The sequence below is a fragment of the Coenobita brevimanus genome, chromosome 101, assembly GCF_032717465.1.
Source record: "Coenobita brevimanus isolate Jiangsu-jjx chromosome 101, ASM3271746v2, whole genome shotgun sequence".
Classification (NCBI taxonomy): Eukaryota; Metazoa; Arthropoda; class Malacostraca; order Decapoda; family Coenobitidae; genus Coenobita; species Coenobita brevimanus.
This window is the reverse complement of record NC_137054.1, coordinates 40417073-40434653: the sequence shown is the minus strand read 5'-3', so window position 1 is coordinate 40434653 and position 17581 is coordinate 40417073.

The following is a 17581-nucleotide window of genomic DNA, read 5'->3' as shown; positions in this document are numbered from 1 at the left end:
AAGTGCCTGAGAAGTGGACGGAGACCATTCAAACCCTTGCAACCAACGCTCAAAAATCGATGTGTCACTGGAGGAATTCGACCACGAGGCTGAGATGAAGTTGGCAACCACCAAATGACAAACAAACTGTGTTGCATACGTTTCACTGTGAAGTGAGTAGAGGTATTTCCTTAAACATTTAGGTATCCGTAATAGACGATACTGCTCATTGCCTAAACACATGGTTGTCTGACAAAATTTAGTTCGCATCGGACTGTTATCAAAACCACAATGGCAGAAAGGTGTTAGAAAGTTGCATCCGTGGGGTGGTTTACTTTTGTGTTAATTATTCAAACCATACAGTGACAAGTCAGCATACATAATCTTCTCACTGAAGTATGTCCAAGTTCCAAGTTTCTTTCCCATAAATATACACCACTTCATGACACTCGCTCGCGAAAGCTTTATGTGTTTGGTTCAGTCTGTCTATTTGTCTGTTGTATATCAGGTAGCAAGATTAAGAAAAAAATATTTGATGGAATGGCACCAAATTTAGCATAATGACCGGAGAATAAAAGAGTAACAGTTGTTTAATTTTCGGCCGACAAAGGTCATATGTCACAGCTCAAGGGCAAGGCCAACACAAAAAGTTTAAACTTGATTTTGATCAAACTTGGTAGAAGGATTGAGGTGGGAAGGGTGGAGTAATATAGTTTTGAGAAGAATTGGTCAGAATTAAAAGTCACAGGACAAGGTCAAAGGTTCTGTCCTGTAACTCATATAGATTTTAATCAATTTGGATCGAACTTGGTGGAATGGTTTAAGGCTAGTCGAGAATGAGATAATTCTAATTTCAGAACTATAAGCCAAAGGTCAAGGTCAGAGGGTAAGATGAACTTACTGTAAACACTTTTGATGTGATTTAGACAAAACTCAGTCAACTGGTTAAAGGTCAGGTAATACCAAAGTAATTCGACGTTGAAAGCATCAACAATCAGCTGAAGGTCATTGGCAAAGGCAGGATCAAAGGTTCGGCCACACGATCAGCGGACTTCTGTTGTGTCCAACCACGTTGTCCATCAGCTTGAAAGAACAGTGACAAATGACGCTAAAATCAGTACATCTGAAGTGGGGATGATGTCCCTGTTTATTAAATGAACACTTTCATAACCATACTCCAAAACCAGAGATATCCACTGATCATGTGGATGAGCCTTTATAACTATTGTAAGGCGTGGGTGTTGCACTTTCCCAGTCCCAGTCCTTCTTTGCGGTGTTAATTATTTTAGGGATCATGATACTTTCAGTGGGCGAACATGAAAAGCTTCTCATCAACACCAGGGATTTTTTTTTTTTTTTATTGTATTTCCAACTAGAACGAGCACGATTTTTTACCGAATTTGTAACTAGAACAGCCAAGCTGCTTACTGCTGAGCTTTTGGCATCCATGGCCACAGAAGGGCCAAAGAAGGATTAAATGACACAAAAGGAGCAACTTTATGAATGCTAAAAATAATTTCATCCGTACTAAATGCTCTCAACTCTCCAAAACGAATTCTTCTCTCTCCTTCTGGCACCTTGCCAAAAACCTTTCTAACAACTTTACCTCATCATCCTTCCCTCCTCTTTCTACCTGAAGGTTCTGTAGCTGTTTCTTCTACTGATGAAGCAGATCTCTTCACTCAGACTTTCTCCTCCAATTCCACCTTAGCTGTTCCTCCATCACTTCCCCCCTGTGACTTCCTCATGGCTGACATTAAAATATCATCAGCTGATGTATTTTCTGCCATCACTGGCCTCAGTACTAACAAGGCATATGGGCCTGATGGGGTCCCTCCTGTTGTTCTCAAGAACTGTGCTTCTGTGCTTACACCCTGCCTAGGCAAACTCTTTCGCCTTTGTCTATCAACTTGTACCTTTCCTTCTTGCTGGAAGTTTGCTCTCATTCAGCCAGTCCCAAAGAAGGGCGACCGCTCCCAACCCTCTAATTATCGTCCAGTTGCTTTAACATCCTGTATCTCAAACGTTTTCGAGTCAATTCTTAATAGAAAAATTTTAAAGCATGTTTCCTATCACAACCTTCTTTCTTATCGTCAGCATGGATTCCGTCAGGGACGTTCCACTGGCGATCTGCTCACCTACCTTTCAGACTCCTGGTCATCCTCCTTTCGGGACTTTGGCGAAAGCTTTGCCATGCACTTGACATCTCAAAGGCTTTCGATCGAGTCTGGCGTAAACCTTTAAATTCCAAACTGCCTTCTTATGGTTTCTATCCTTCTGTCTGTGCCTTCGTCTATAGCTTCCTTTCTGGTCATTCAATAGCTGCTGTTGTAGACGACCATCGTTCTTCTCCTAGATCTATCAACAGTGGTGTTCCTCAGGGCTCTGTCCTATCACCAACTTTCTTCCTTTTATTCATCAATGACCTTCTAAGCTGTACATCTAACCCTATCCACTTATACGCTGATGACTCCACCCTTCACCTTTCCATTCGGTTCCCGCAACGCCCATCTCAACAGTTACTTCAACAACCAAGGGATGAGGCTATGGCACACCTAATGTCTGACATGGCTTGTATCTCTGACTGGGGTAAAAATAATATTGTTGTTTTTAACGCATCAAAGACTCAGTTTTTACACCTATCAACCCGACAAAATCTTCCACAGGTGTACCCACTAATGTTTAATAATATTCAGCTTAATCCCGCATCATCCTTGAACATGCTTGGGGTTTCATCTACTCGGGACTTATCTTGGAAAGATCATAATACATCTTTGTAAAATCTGCTTCCAGGAGACTAGATGTGCTAAGCCGACTCCGTTCTTTCTTTACCCCTGCACAATTGTTGACTCTATACAGGGGTTTTATCCGCCCCTGTGTGGAGTACAACTCTCATGTGTGGGAAGGTTCCCCACATACAGCTCTTCTTAATAGGGTGGAGTCAAAGTCTTTTCATCTCATTAACTCTCCTCCTCTTACTGGCCCCCTTCAACCACTGTCTCTTCGCCGCACTGTTGCATCTTTATCTCTTTTCTGTCGCTACTTCCATGGCCATTGCCCCGCTGAGCTGTCTGCTTGCATTCCTCCACCTTTATGACGGGCACGTAGCACCCGTCTAGCAGCAAACTCTCATCTCTTTTCTGTCCAACTCTCTAATGCAAGAGTTAACCGTTACTCCCAGTCCTTCATTTATGCAACAGGTCAACCTTGGAACTGTCTTCCTCTGTCTGTATTTCCTGCTTCCTATGATCTCCAGTCTTTTAAACGCAGTGTGTCCAGGCATCTCGAAATGATCGGATCTTGAATTTGGCTGTCTCTTGTATTTGGTTTTTCTCTTGGAAGGAACAGTTATTGCAGGCCCGTGGCCTTTGGTTCCTTCTTCCTCGCATTAAAAAAAAAAAAAAAAAAAAATCAAAAAGAGTCAGTAGTATTTATGAAAATTCTCAATCGATTAAAGCTTGTGAATAAAATTTTAGTACTATTTAGAAAGGAATCTTTATGCATAAGGACCCTTAACCAAAGCATGTTACATTGTGCATTTGACAAATCATATTCACAATCATGCACTATTCATAAAAACTTGCACATAAGCCCGTCTCCTGCTACACCTCGGAGGTGTCAACCCCATCTCATTTATTTTCAACCAGGAACCTATTTCCTCACTGAGAAGTTTTCCTCCAGGTATTTATTTTCCCCTTAGACCTATTTTCCCCATGGGCCTCTTTTCCCCGTGAGCCTATTCTTTCTCATGGACCTATTTTCATAAATGACCTATTTATCGTCATGGAGATATCTTGCATATGAACTAATTTCTCTGCATGGAGTTATTTTGCCCCATGGACCTAATTTCCTCATGAACCTATTTTACCCAAAGACTTACTTTCCCCAAAGGACCTGATTACTCCTTGGACCTTTCCATCCAGTATATTAGCACTATGCCGGGAATCGAACCCGGGACTCTCAGGTGAATCCAGGCAACATACCACTACACCAAGACCAGGTAAAAGTTACCTCACATTGTCACAATCTTGTAACAAATGTCCCTCCTCCCTCACTGTGGGCATGAAGAGGATGAGATAACCCCCTGGCACTCGGGCAAGTAGATGCTTTTAATCTATCCCAAGCACATACGGCAAGTCAGAATGAAGAGAGAAATCTCATCCTCTTCATGCCCACAGTGGGGGGCGGAGGGACATTGCTTACAAGACTGTGACAATGTGAGATGACTCTCACCTGGTCATGGTGTAGTGGTATGCTGCCTGGCTCTCACCTGAGAGTCCCGGGTTCGATTCCCGGCATATTGGTAATATATTTGATGATTTTTCCTGTGTAAAGTACAGGTTCTAGAGTTGACCTGTTGCACACTTGAACGACTGAGAGTAACAGTTAAACCTTGCATTAGAGAGCTGGACAGAAAAGGAATGAGAATTTTCTGCTAGATGAGTGCTAAGTACCACCCGTACTGGTAGAGGAATGCAAGCACTTGGTTTAGAGGAGCAGTGACCATTCAAGTAGCGATAGAAAAGAGATAACGGTGCAACAGTGCGGTGAAGAGAGGTTGATGGAATCCAGTATGAGGAGGAGAGTTAATGAGAAGAAAAGCTTTTGACTCCACCTTGTTGAGAAGAGGTATATGTGGGGAGCCTCCCCACACATGAGAATTATACTCTGCACAGGGGTGAATAAAACTCCTATGTAAAGTCAACAACTGTGCAAGCGTAAATAAGGCACAGAGCCGGCCTAGCACACATAATCTCTTAGAAGCACATTTTATAGGAGAGGTATCATGATCTTTCCAAGGTTAGTTCTGAGAGATTGAAACCCCAAGTATGTTCAAAGATATTGCAAGATTGACTGAATTAGATATTTTTTAAAATTAAAGAATATTCCTGTGGTAGATTTTGATGGATAAAAAGATATAGGAACTGAGATTTTGATGAATTAAAAACAGTAAGATTACTTTTACCCCAGTCAGAAATATGAGGCTAGTCAGAATTAAGTGTGCTATAGGCTTATCCCTTGTTTATTGAAGCAACTGCTGAGATGGATGCTGCGAGAAGCAGATGAAAAGGTGAAGGGTGGAATCATCAACGCATGAGTGAATAGAATTTGCAGTACAGCTTAGAATGTTACTGATGAATAGAAGGGAGAAAGTTGGTGATAGGATAAAGCCCTGAGGAACACAACTATTGATAGCCCTAGAAGAACCGTGGCCATCTACAACGGCAGGTATAGAATGACCAGAATGAAAGCTAGAGATGGAGGCACAGATTGTAGGATAGAAACCGTAAGAGGGCAGTTGGAAATTAAAGATTTAAGACTCGATCGAAAGCCTTTGAGATGTCAAGAGCAATGGCAAAGCTTTCACCAAAATCCTGAAAGGAAGATGACCAGAAATCTGAAAGGAGGATAAGAAGACAGCTAGTGGAGCTTCCCTGGCGGAACCTATACTGACGATAGGACCGAAGATTATGATGGGAAAAGTATTTTAAAATCTTTTTGCTAAGAACAGACTCAAAAACTTTAGATATACAGGATGTTACAGCAACTGGACGATAATCAGAGGGTTGGGAATGGTCACCCTTCTTTGGGACTGACTGAATGAGAGCAAACTTCCAGCAAGAAGGTAAGGTGCAAGTTGACAGAAAAGACGAAAGAATTTACCTAGACAAAGTGTAAGCACAGAAGCACAGTTCTTGGGGACAACAGGAGGAACCCCATCAGGTCCATATGTCTTTTTGGTATTGGGGCTAGTGATAGCAGAAAACACATCCATTGAAGAAATTCTATTGTCAACCATGAGGAAGTCAGAGGGGGGGAAGTGATGGAGCAGCAGCGCTGGAATCGTCTAAGGTGGAATTAGACAAGAAAGTCTGAGCAAAGAGTTCTGCTGTATCAGTAGAAGAAACAGCTACAAAGTTATCAGGGCGAAAAAGAGGAGGAAAGGATGATGAAGTAAAGTTGTTAGAAAGGTTTTTGGCAAGGTGCCAGAAGGAGTGGGAAGAATTTGAGTTGGGGAACTCAGAGCATTTAGTACAAATGATTCTTTTCTTAAGCTGAGCAAAAGACAGACTTAACATAATTCTGGGCAGAAACATAAAAAGATGAGATTCAGGGATGGGTTGGCTCCAAGTACTTTTTGAAGGCCCTCTCCTTGTTCTGGACAGCATTGGAATAAACGTAATTAAACCAAATTTTTTTGTATTTGTCAGTCAATAACAGAAAGGAATCTATGCTTCCAAGCCCGAGAGAATAACCTACGCAATGCGCGAGGCACACTGAGATGGCTCTCAGGCATGGAAATACAGTAATAATCATTCCATGGAAAATAAAAATAGTACTGCCTAGAGGCCTCCCAATCAACAGCCCCAAAGTACCAAAGCTACCTCTTCTTCCTGCAACGATAGGACAGGTTAAGGTGATAAGGCTGTGATCAGAGGAGCCCAACAGAGCAAAACGATTAACAACATAAGCAGAGGGATTAGAGGTAAGGAAGAGGTCAAATATGTTTGAACTCTCTCTGGTGCAGTCAGGGATACGGATAGAGTGCTGTAGAAGCTGCTGTAAGTAATTCAGGATAGACAAGGTATGGGCTTGTTTGCCAGGCAGATCAGTGAAAGGAAAAGAGACCCAAAGGTGACGGTGAACATTGAAAATACCTAGAATGGAGATTTCAGAGAGGGGAGAAATTGGTATTATGTGTTCCATCTTAAAAGCATGGTAGTCAAAGGATTTTTCATTGTCAGTAGAACTGAGGGATAAGTAAACAGCACAGATATATTTAATCGGAGAAAGATAGGATAGCCGAAGCCCAAGAGTAGAGAATTCAGAAGGTTCATGTTCAGGAACACGAGAGTAAGGTAAGTTATTGCGAATACACAACGGCCACCTTTGGCTTTGAAGTGAATATAAAGAAAGTAGGAGGATACAGAGAAGGGTTTGCTATCAGTCACCTCAGACAGCTGAATCTCAGTAAAAAAAAAGAGAAGGTAATGTTCAGAGGAAAAGAGGTGGTGTTCAACAGAGGAAAGGCTGGGAATGTTGCAGAAATGAAGAAGTGAGGTAGACATTGGTTCCAAGTGTGTCTCTTGGCCGTCACCCGGAGCCCGAGGCTGGGTGATGAGATGCCATTTTTTTTTTTTTTTAAATTTAGAAAAGGAAGGATGGTGTTTCATGAGCATGTAGTTTGGTGCTGGCAGTTGGAGGAAACTGTATAGAAGAGTGTGCTGGCCTTCTCTCTCTGTGTTACTGAAACACTGAAAAAGTTCAGCGAAGGTAGATGGTCAGAAGCTGATCCCAAAGGCAGATGAAAAGGGAGCTCCAGCTCTCCTTCTCATCAGCTTTCCGTCCACCTGGAGAGTACTATCCTCTTTGACTGGTGTTACAGTCTACTCCACCCCACTCCTCCCCACCCATTCTGTCCATCCTGTTCACTACACTCACCTTGTCCTTTCCACTCACTCCAGTCACCCACCCACCAACCCATGTTGCTCACCGCACTCACCCTGCCCAACTCACTCACCCAACCCACCCCACCCACACACCCACCAATGTAACCCAACCTATTCACCAGCCTACCTACCCAGCTGGCCATCAACCTTCATCAGTAAAATGACTTGCAAGTTCACACACACACACACACACACACACACTGCTCGCTGGTGCAGTGGTAACGTTCTCGCTTGCCAACTGGTGGACGGGAGTTCGCGCCTCGCTCAGGTTGCGAAAAGTTTCACTGACGAAGTGGGTGGTTACTGTCCCCCTTCAGCAAAGGGACGGGTGTGTGCGTGTGTGAAGGTCACAGCCTTGCCCTTAGATCGGACTATATGAGCTCTCAGCTCCCTTCCGGGAGGGTAAAAGCTGACGATCACGACCATCAAGTGATCCTGACCGACCAGGTGAATTACACACACACACACACACACACACATAGACACACACAAGCCCACTCTGGTGCACATGCTGCTGGTGCGGAGAAAGGGAACTTTCCCTGTCAATTGTAGCTCAAGATGTACTGTGGATGAAGACCTGCAATGGTTCAAAGTTCTTGTGTCTATACCTCATTCATGCCTCGGTAAGGCATGGTAGCGTGTTGGCACTCAGGTGCAAGCATGGTCAGCCTGTTGACCCTTTTAGGTTTGGATACTAGGTTATGGACCTGTGTATATTCAGCAAATAACAGTAGTGATTAAACTGAAAATTATCGTTATTATTGTTATTAATATCGTTATTATTATTATTATTATTATTATTATTATTAATATTATTATTATTATTATTATTAATATTATTACCTCCACCAACAAAGTTCGGAATTGGTAATTTAATCACCCCTGCTTGTTGCTTGCCGAAATCGAAAGATTCGGCTAACATGGTGGTCAGTTCCGTATGTTTTTCTTCTGTCTGTCTGTCTGTCTGCTCTCTATTGGTCACAGTTTTGCGCCGATCGCATTCTAAAAAAAAAAAAAGAAATCAGGAGGTAGATATCCATAAACCTTGATGTTTTTAATCAAAATCAGCCAAAGGCCCTGGGCTTGATGGGGGGTTGAAACTCCCCACTGGCCATGGGTCCGGGTATTATAGGGACCCAGTAGCCGCCCCAAGTATGATTTTTTTAGATTTCGAAAATCGATTTCTTACCAAACTGAAAAGAAATGTCTGGCGCACCTGGCAATGCAGTTTTTAACTTCCTAAACCCATCCTGCGTATAGCATTCAAGCGTGAAAAACTTCGCCAAATGACTGCCATCAGGCCGGTGAAAACTAAGCAGACGCAATCAGACCCATCTGGCAAGCACTCTACTTCCCACACGCCGGTGAAAACTAAGCAGACACAGTCAGATCCATCTGACAAGAGCTCCGCCTATGGTAGTTTCATTGCTTGCTGGAATTTTTCGATTCGGCAAGCATGTTGGTCAGTTCTGCATGTTTGACTGTCTGTCTGTTTGTTTGTCGCTTGCTGGAATCTTTCGATTTGGCAAGCATGTTGGTCAGTTCCTTATGATTGTTACTTGCCGGAATCGAAAGATTCGACAAACATGTTGGGCAGTTCCATATGTTTGTCTGTCTGTCTGTCTGTCTGTTTGGTTGTCTGCTCTCTATAGGTCACAATTTTGCTCCAATTGTTCTGAAAAGAAAAAAAATCAGGTGGTAGATATCCATAAACCCTGGACGCCTCTTGTTTTTCATCAAAATCGATCAAAGGCCCTGGGCTGGGTGGGGAGTTGAAACCCCTCAATGGCCGTGGGTCCGGAAATCGTCGGGACCCTGTGGCTGGCCCCGGTACCATTTTTTTCAAGTTTCGAAAATCATTTTTTTTTTTTTTTACCAAATTGAAGTGAAATGCCTGGCGCACCTGGCAATCCAAATTTCAGCTTTCTAAACCCATCCTGTGCTTCGCAATGAGGTGTGAAAACTTTCGTCAAATGACTGCCTACACGCCAATAAAAACTAAGTAGATAATAGGATCCATTCGGCAAGCACTCCACTTCCCACACACAGATGAAAACTAAGTTGACACAATCAGATCCATCAGGCAAACATTCTGCCTATGGTAGTTTCACCTGTCTGTCTGTCTGTTTGTTTGTTTGTCTGTACTCTACAGGTCACAATTTTGCCCCAGTCATTCTGAAGAAAATTCGGAAGGTAGATATCCATATATCCTGGGAGCCTATTGCTTTTCATCAAAATCAGTCAAATGCTCTGGGCTGGGTGAGGAGCTAAATAAAAAAATCCCTATATCTAACATGAGGCAAATTTTCAATGCTATCATCTTCATTTCCATTCCAGGTCTATATCCAAATTCCAATCCAACCCATGCGACAAGCGCTCTGCCTATGGCCATTTCATCTGTTTGTTTGTTTGTCCACAAGATACCTCAAAAAGTTATTAATGGATTTCATTGAAATTTTATTGATATGTGGGTCATGGGCCAAGGAAGTTTTTTTTTGTGTGTGTGTGTGTGTGTGTGTGTGTGTGTGTGTGTGTGTGTGTGTGTGGTGGTGATGGTGGTGATATGGCTTCCAGTCCAGTTCAATACTATTTTTTGTCTGGTTGTTTGCCCAGAAGATATCTCAACAAGGTATTGTAATTTTTTTGGATGTGTGGGTCATGGACCAAGGAAGATTTGATTAAATTATGGTGGTGATCTGAATTTTCTGGTATAAGCGTTGGTGCAGGTATGCATTCCCTGAGTGTTGTCCAATTATTGCACACACACACAAACACACACACACGCAATGTCACAGCTACTTCCAAAATATAGATTTGCATCCTGGGAATCTTAGTGAATATGACTGCAGTTCATGCAAATCATCTTAAGAAGGCACCTATAGCTGTCCTGGAGGATGTACGGGGCTGCAGAGGGCAAATGTCAAATATTTCCTTCATTAAGTAAATCAGTAACTCATCAGCTTCTGGGTCAGTGCACTGAGTGGTCATGCCACCTGGTGGGAGTCTATGAACTTCTCCCAGATACGAGTTTTCTGGGTGTGAGGGTTACAGCTACCAATATTTGATGTTATTCTACCCAAAGCCAGCTAAAACTGAGTGTTGTTACGTTGAACATCAGGCTTACACTAACAAAACTAAGGTTTCTACAATATTCATGGTCTTATAAAGAAGATGGGTTTGGAAAAAATTAGTATTCAAACGTATGTTCTACTCCTGTCTATCAGGTGATTTCTAGGGATGTATTAAAGTGGGTTTATGTGGAAATATTGCCATTATGCATGTATAAAGACGGTAAATAATTCGAATAAGGGTAATAGGATTTCCATTTCTTAAAAACAATGATGAAAGTTATGGATAAATTCGCTACGTGACATTTCCATTCGGTATTCGGCTTTGCCGCATGTACGATTGTAAACAAACACAAAACTGGCGAGGTGCGTCGGTGATGGGATAACTTGGTTGAGTGACATTGACAATAAGAACGTTCCAGTAGCAAAATGACGAACTTTGTTTACGCTGTGGCTGACTGCAAATCAAATTTTCAACGCAGATCAACGTTCATTCATGAAACAAATGAAAGAATGGGCCAGGTTTCCATCAAAAATGGATGCCAAACGTCGAATGCTGTGGGAGACGTGCTGTAAAAGAGGTGTTGAGTGGAGAGCAGCCACGAAAACATGTTATACATTGCTCCGGCAGTGAATTTTAAAATATGGCAAAATTTGTGCATGAAGGCATTTCTCCATATATATACCATGTTATAGTCTTACACCAATTATATAGGATGTTTATTGAATAGTAAATTGTTGTAGAAGTTAATTTCATGGAGGTGATGGTTCCTGTTTGACGATTTTTTTTTCTTCTAATGCATCATACACACCAATAGCATGATTGTCAAAGGCATTGAAAAATTTTGTGATTTGAGGAAACTACATGAATGCGCCTAGAAAAAAAAAAAATTATCTTTGAAACCCGCAAAACACGTTTCTGGGAGAAGTTCACGGACTCCCACCAGGTGGCTAGACCACTCAGTGCACTGGTCCAGTGACACTAACGACTCTAGATCGGATCTTAAGAGGGTCCGGCTAATACTCATTACATCTTTACTATTAATTTTGCTCTGGCTCTGTGTGTAGATGGAGGAGGGGGGAGAAGCGATGGGGAATTTGCTGAGTCAGTGGCATACTTCTGAAATAGACTACAGAGGGTGAGGTTGTGTACTTGTAGGTTGGTGGATGGGGGGCTGAGAGTGGCAAACTGGTCCATGGGGTGAGTAGGTCCACAGTGGGAATATGTCCATGTGGGCAAATAGATCCATGGGGAATATGTCTGTTGGGAAATGGGTCCAAGTAGGAGCAGGAGTCCGTTTGACAAAATAGGCGCAGAGGGAAAATCGATTGATGAGAGAAAATAGCTTCATTTGGGGATTCAGTGTCTCCTCATGGAGATAGCAAGCCTATGAGGAAAAAACAGATCCATGTGGGAAATAGGTTCACGGGGGAAATAGGCTCAAAGCAAAAATTGGTCCAGTAAGGAAAATAGGTCTATGAAAGGAAAAAATCAAGCAAGGTGAGTACACAAATACCTGGTAATAAAGAAAACGCCAGTGTTCGAAAGAGGGCAGTGAATGGGTGGGTGTGATGAGGGGTTATCATCATCGAGAGAGGATCACTTTGCTCAACACTGTGAACTCGATTAGACTCTACCACGATAACCTATCTATGCCAGTAAGAGCAGAATAAATGCACACAGCTCTATTAAAAACAAGAGATACAGCTCCAGGAAAAAGCTGGTTAGATAAAGAATAAAGAGACATCTATAAAATCAATCTCTAAAGCAGCAAAACCAAGAACAGGTCCACAAAGTTATATCATCCAGTCTCCCTTTTAAATACCCCATGAAAGTTGTCTGAAAGAATAATAAATCTCCGACTCTGATGGGACTCAAAATACAATAATTTGCTGTATAATATTATACAGTATTATAACACTAACCTATATGACTTAAAATGCAACAGAGGCACAGATCAGCTATAACTATTGCCCCAGAAAAAACACTTGCTAAGCTGCATAACACAAGCTGCACCATTATGCAGAGGTACATAAGGCCGTTGATAACAATACAGATTATTACGATTAAGTACAGTATGCCAAAAATATCAGATAATCTGTCATATAATTTCCTCCAAAACCATACAGTTAAAGCTGTAATAACATCAGCATTTCACCACCTCTCCACTTCACACTGCGGTGCTTCAAGAGCCGATCTAATTCCAACCTAAATTATTACATTAAAGCGTGACTTGCCCTCACCCCACTAGCACCCAGTCCCTCAATATTTACTAAGCAGATGGCGCAACCCAAGTTGTAGAACTGAATAGTACAAAACTCGAACACTATCAAATTATTCAAAAAGAGGTGACTGGAGTGAACATTTATGAAATGGACTGGAAAATAAAGACAAACATGGACTACTTCACTCTGGTACCATTTTGCAGAATTAGGCTCGGCAATATTAGCATTCAAAGAAATACACTAAATCATCGAAAGACTGCAATATTTTAAGCCATTCACTAACTTCCCGAGGCAAGATCACCAACATGCAAACAAACGAATATATCAGGGAAAATTAGCTCCTGCAAACATCTGCACATTTCGAAGCTTTCCTGAGAAAACAAAATTCCGAGTACTCAAAACAAAGATAGTATTTTAATAATAGATTGCTCACCAGTAGAGTACTCACCAGTCCCTACCCACTTGGACTTGAAGGCACAAATACTCAAACTGAAACGATTACAAAAAAAGTCCTCCATTTTCTTACCGGCGAAAGGAACGCCTACAACGAAAACAGAGGTTCAACATTCTCCCCTCCTCGTTAAACCCTTACATATTCGGCTGTGAGATGCTGTTCATTAAATATGGGGGGAACTTTAATGCAGTGATGACATAACCTTCGATAACACCGGAGACCTCGAAAGAGGCACAAACACAAGACGGTCATACTTTCCACGAAGCTTAAAAGTTTGGGAGACCTAGCACCAAACCGTGTCTTACTTAATTTAATAGTCAAAATTCTTTAGCTTAACTAAGGAATTCTTTCCTTAACAAATAAAACAAGTGGTTCCAGGCACAACAAACCTCACCCAGCAGCAGTTATTTTATTGCTGTTAAGTACTGAATCTGTTCTGCCATTTAGTGTGTTAAATACTGAACCTGTTCTGCATTTAGTGTCAGTGCACAATTAAAGTTTAAGGTAATGGCAAAAATGTTTTCAAGTTACGCCCTCTGGAAAATCGTGATCTTGCATTTGACCTTTCAAGGTCACTTAAGGTCAATATTCTTGATACAAACTGAAAGCCCATATGAGACTTTCTATAGCTTGATAATAGTAAATATATCTATCTTCAACGAGTTTCGAGTAATAGCCCCCTGAATATCCGTGACCTTCAGTTTGACCTTTCAAGGTCACTTACAGTCAAAGGTCGTGGTACCATTAAAAAAGTCGTATGGGATTTCCTATACGTTGATAACAGTATCTCTAACTTCAACGTTTCAAGATATAGTCACCTGAATATCGACCTTGAGTTTGACCTTCCAAGGTCACTCAAGGTCAAAGATCTTGGCGCCAAATGAAAGCCCAGATTACGAGTTTCTGTATGTTCAAAATAGTAAATATCACTATCTTCAACCAGTTTCAAGTTATAGCCCTCTGAAAATCCTTAACCTTGATTTAGACCTTTCAAGGTAATGGACCCCAAGACATTCCCCTGAAGAACATCACAGGGTAGGGTACATCCAGCACCCATTCAGAGAATGGATTCTCTTAGGAATGCTATTGTCCAGGCTGGATCTGTTCTCCTATGCCATAGCTTCTCATCTTGATCAGTCGATTATGTCAGTTACCTTCACGAAATCAAGATCTACAATATCCAGTTCTAATCCCCTGTATATAATTCTTTCCAACTGTCCACAGCTTTCATCAGCTGTAATGCAGTAGAACGTCTTTACGAGTGAGGGCAATGCCCTCGCGAATCTCTCGTCAAATAGTGTTTTTTTCTCACATATGAGCGGTCCAACCCGGTAGGGCCCAACCTGGCCTGACCATAACACATTTGAGAAGCTTATATCTCAGCAACCACAAGGTCGATCACTGCGTGGTTTGCACCATATGACAACCCAATTCTTTAAGATTTGTTTTTGACAAGTTTCATCACATCCAGTCGGTGCACGTGGCATGTGACACGCGCCAATGGAGCATGTCGAAAATCTTCAAAAGAGGGCCACGGGCCAGACAGCTTGTTGTAAAGGCTTGAAACCTGGTAGGTGCATAGCCATCAATACACTCTTGGCATCCCCAGGGTGTAAGGCGGCGTTTCAATGCTTAAGGATTTAAATGGCCTCGCTTGTACCTCATGACAAAGGCGTTTTATTGATCTTACAAATCCAAATTGTTTTTTATTAAATAAGTCGTTAACTATCATATGGCTTAACATGCGACCTCACATATAGACTCAATTTTTTTTTTCTTTTATATATAACAGAACGGAGGAAGGAAAAACAAATGAGTAAAAAAAAAAAACAATCCATACACCAGATTACTGGCGTCCTCCGTTCATAAAATATTTGTAACAGTTAGACTTGAACAGCTGTGGGTTGAAATTTGGAGGGAAACAACTCTGGGGAAGCGAGTTCCAGAGAGACGCAGTTCAGGGAATGAAAGAATTCTGATAGGCAGAAGTTCTGCAATATGGCTGAGCGAAATGATGAAGTGCGAAGGAGAACTGGAGTTGTTCGGGAGATGGCTGGTAGAGTTGAGCAGAGGGTGTTGCAATGGTTTGGGCATATGGAGAGAATGGATAATGAGCGATTGGTGAAAAAGATAACTAGATCTGATGTGAGAGGTGTAAGGCTGAGAGGAAGACCACGAATAGGATGGATGGACAGTGTGAAGAGAGCGCTGGATGCGAGAGGGATGTCTGTTGAGCAAGGAAGAGTGGCTGTGCGTGACAGAAATAAATGGAGAGAAATTGTGAATGAATAAGTGATGACGCAGCCCTGAGGGGATATTCTCCCGCATTTGGTCTGATCAGCTAGTCAGGTCAGGTGCGGGTAAGGGGATGGGTCTGTTATGATGTGGCAGGGGTAAACCAGTTCTGCTGTCGGGCCCTGCTGCGGATGTCACTGATTGCATTGCCCAGTTGACCCTTGTGCGGTGTGGTGCGGTGAGGATCTGTCCGTTCTCCCCTTTGGGGCTAAGATGCGAATGAATGTGTTTGAATGGATGAGTAAATGGAGAGTGAGTCGTCCTGTCTCGGCTACCTCCCTTTCCTTGGGGGAAGCAGCCTAGGTATATAGATAGATAGATAGATAGACATTCCAGTCATGAGCGCTACCAGATGCCCGTGTAGCACGAGGGAAGGCATGGAGAGGTGGCATCATGGACGCAACTTCGTCTGAGCATTTGCCAAAAAAATATCTGTAAATTAATGCAAGGGAGGCAACATTCCTTCTTACTTGCAGTGGAGGTAGTTTATATGTATTGACAGGGTTGTTAATGATTCTAACAGCTCTGTTCTGAATTTTGTCTAGTTGTCTTAATGCAACCTCTCCACAACCATTCCACAAGGGTGAGCAATATTCAAGCTGAGAGAGCACATGACTCTTATAAATTATAGCTAACTGCTCATCGGCGAAGAAGTTACGGACTCTGTACAATAATCCAAGTTTCTTAGAGGCGGTTTTAGCAAGTGATCTGACATGAGAGGTCCAGCTGAGGGCACTGTTAAGTGAGATGCCAAGAATTTCAATACTTTTGAATATGGGAATATTAGTAGCACTGAAGGTAATGTACGAATCTGGCAATATCTGTCCATTAGTAAACTGTATATATTTAGTTTTACTAGCATTAAAAGAGACAGGGTTGTTTTGTCCCCAGTCACTGATCGTAGATAGATCTTGATTTATGGAGATGACTGTACTGAGTTAAGAGGTAGAGATATTAGACTTTGTAAATGGGTGTCTGAGTGTGAATGAACTATGAAGTGTTGAGTCATCTGCATATGAGTGAATGGGATTGTGGGTGACAGATAAGAGATCATTAATATGAACCAGAAATTGGGTTGGCGCCAGAACTGATCCACCCCGGGTGGATATTGGCTTCTTTCCATGAATTTGGGAATAAAGAAGTACGTATGCATAGTCTGAATAATTTAGCTAGGACAGAGGCAAGTTCAGGGGAACACTTTTTCAAAACAATTGGCGGAATTCCATCTGGGCCTGGAGCTTTGTTGGTAGGTAAATTGTCTAGGATGGATTTTACGTATCTTGTCTGTATTTTAAGTGGGGCAATTTCGGGAGAATCAAGTTCCAGTACTGGGACATTCTGGCTGGTAACGTCTATGGTAGAGTTTCTGGCAAAGGTACTGGCAGAAATATCTGCTTTCCCACGTGGGTCATTTGTAATGTTGCCATCTAAAGATTTTAGTGGGGGAATGGAAGATGACTTGTTAAAGTTATTATTGAAAGAATTAAGAGTTGACCAGAATATTCTATTGTCATTAGGGTTGTTAAGTAGTTCTGATGCTTGCTTTTGAAGAAAGTTTGATTTAGATAGATTTAATACAGCTTTTGCATGATTTCTAGCAATTTTAAATTGGGAGAGTGATTCAGATGTTTTTGATTTTAAGTACTTTTCATGCTGTACGTGTAAGATTAGCTAATAGGTTTCCGGTGGTTTTATTATCGCCCGCCTTTTAGCAAGGCGGTGCGTTAATGTTGTTGCCTGCCTCTGTGTGTCTCCCAGTGCATGTGTGTATGTGTGTGTGAGTGTGTGTATCTGTTCCCATTATATCACATGAACAGCTTGAGGTATCAACATAAAACCCACAAGATATCAGGATAAAGTCAAAATCTTGGGCGAGTTCGATAATGGGCACTTAGGGTCAAAGTCAAGGCCACTAAAATGGCTGCCAAATGTCAACTAGTTTTTATTGCCAGCCTTTAACACCATTATATATCATGAACGGTTTGAGCTATGAACATGAAACCCTCAGGGTATCAAGACATGGCGAAGAAATTGGACAAGTTCGAAAGTGGGCACTCGGGGTCAAGGTCAAGGTCACCAAAATGGCTGCCAAAGGTCAACTAGTTTTT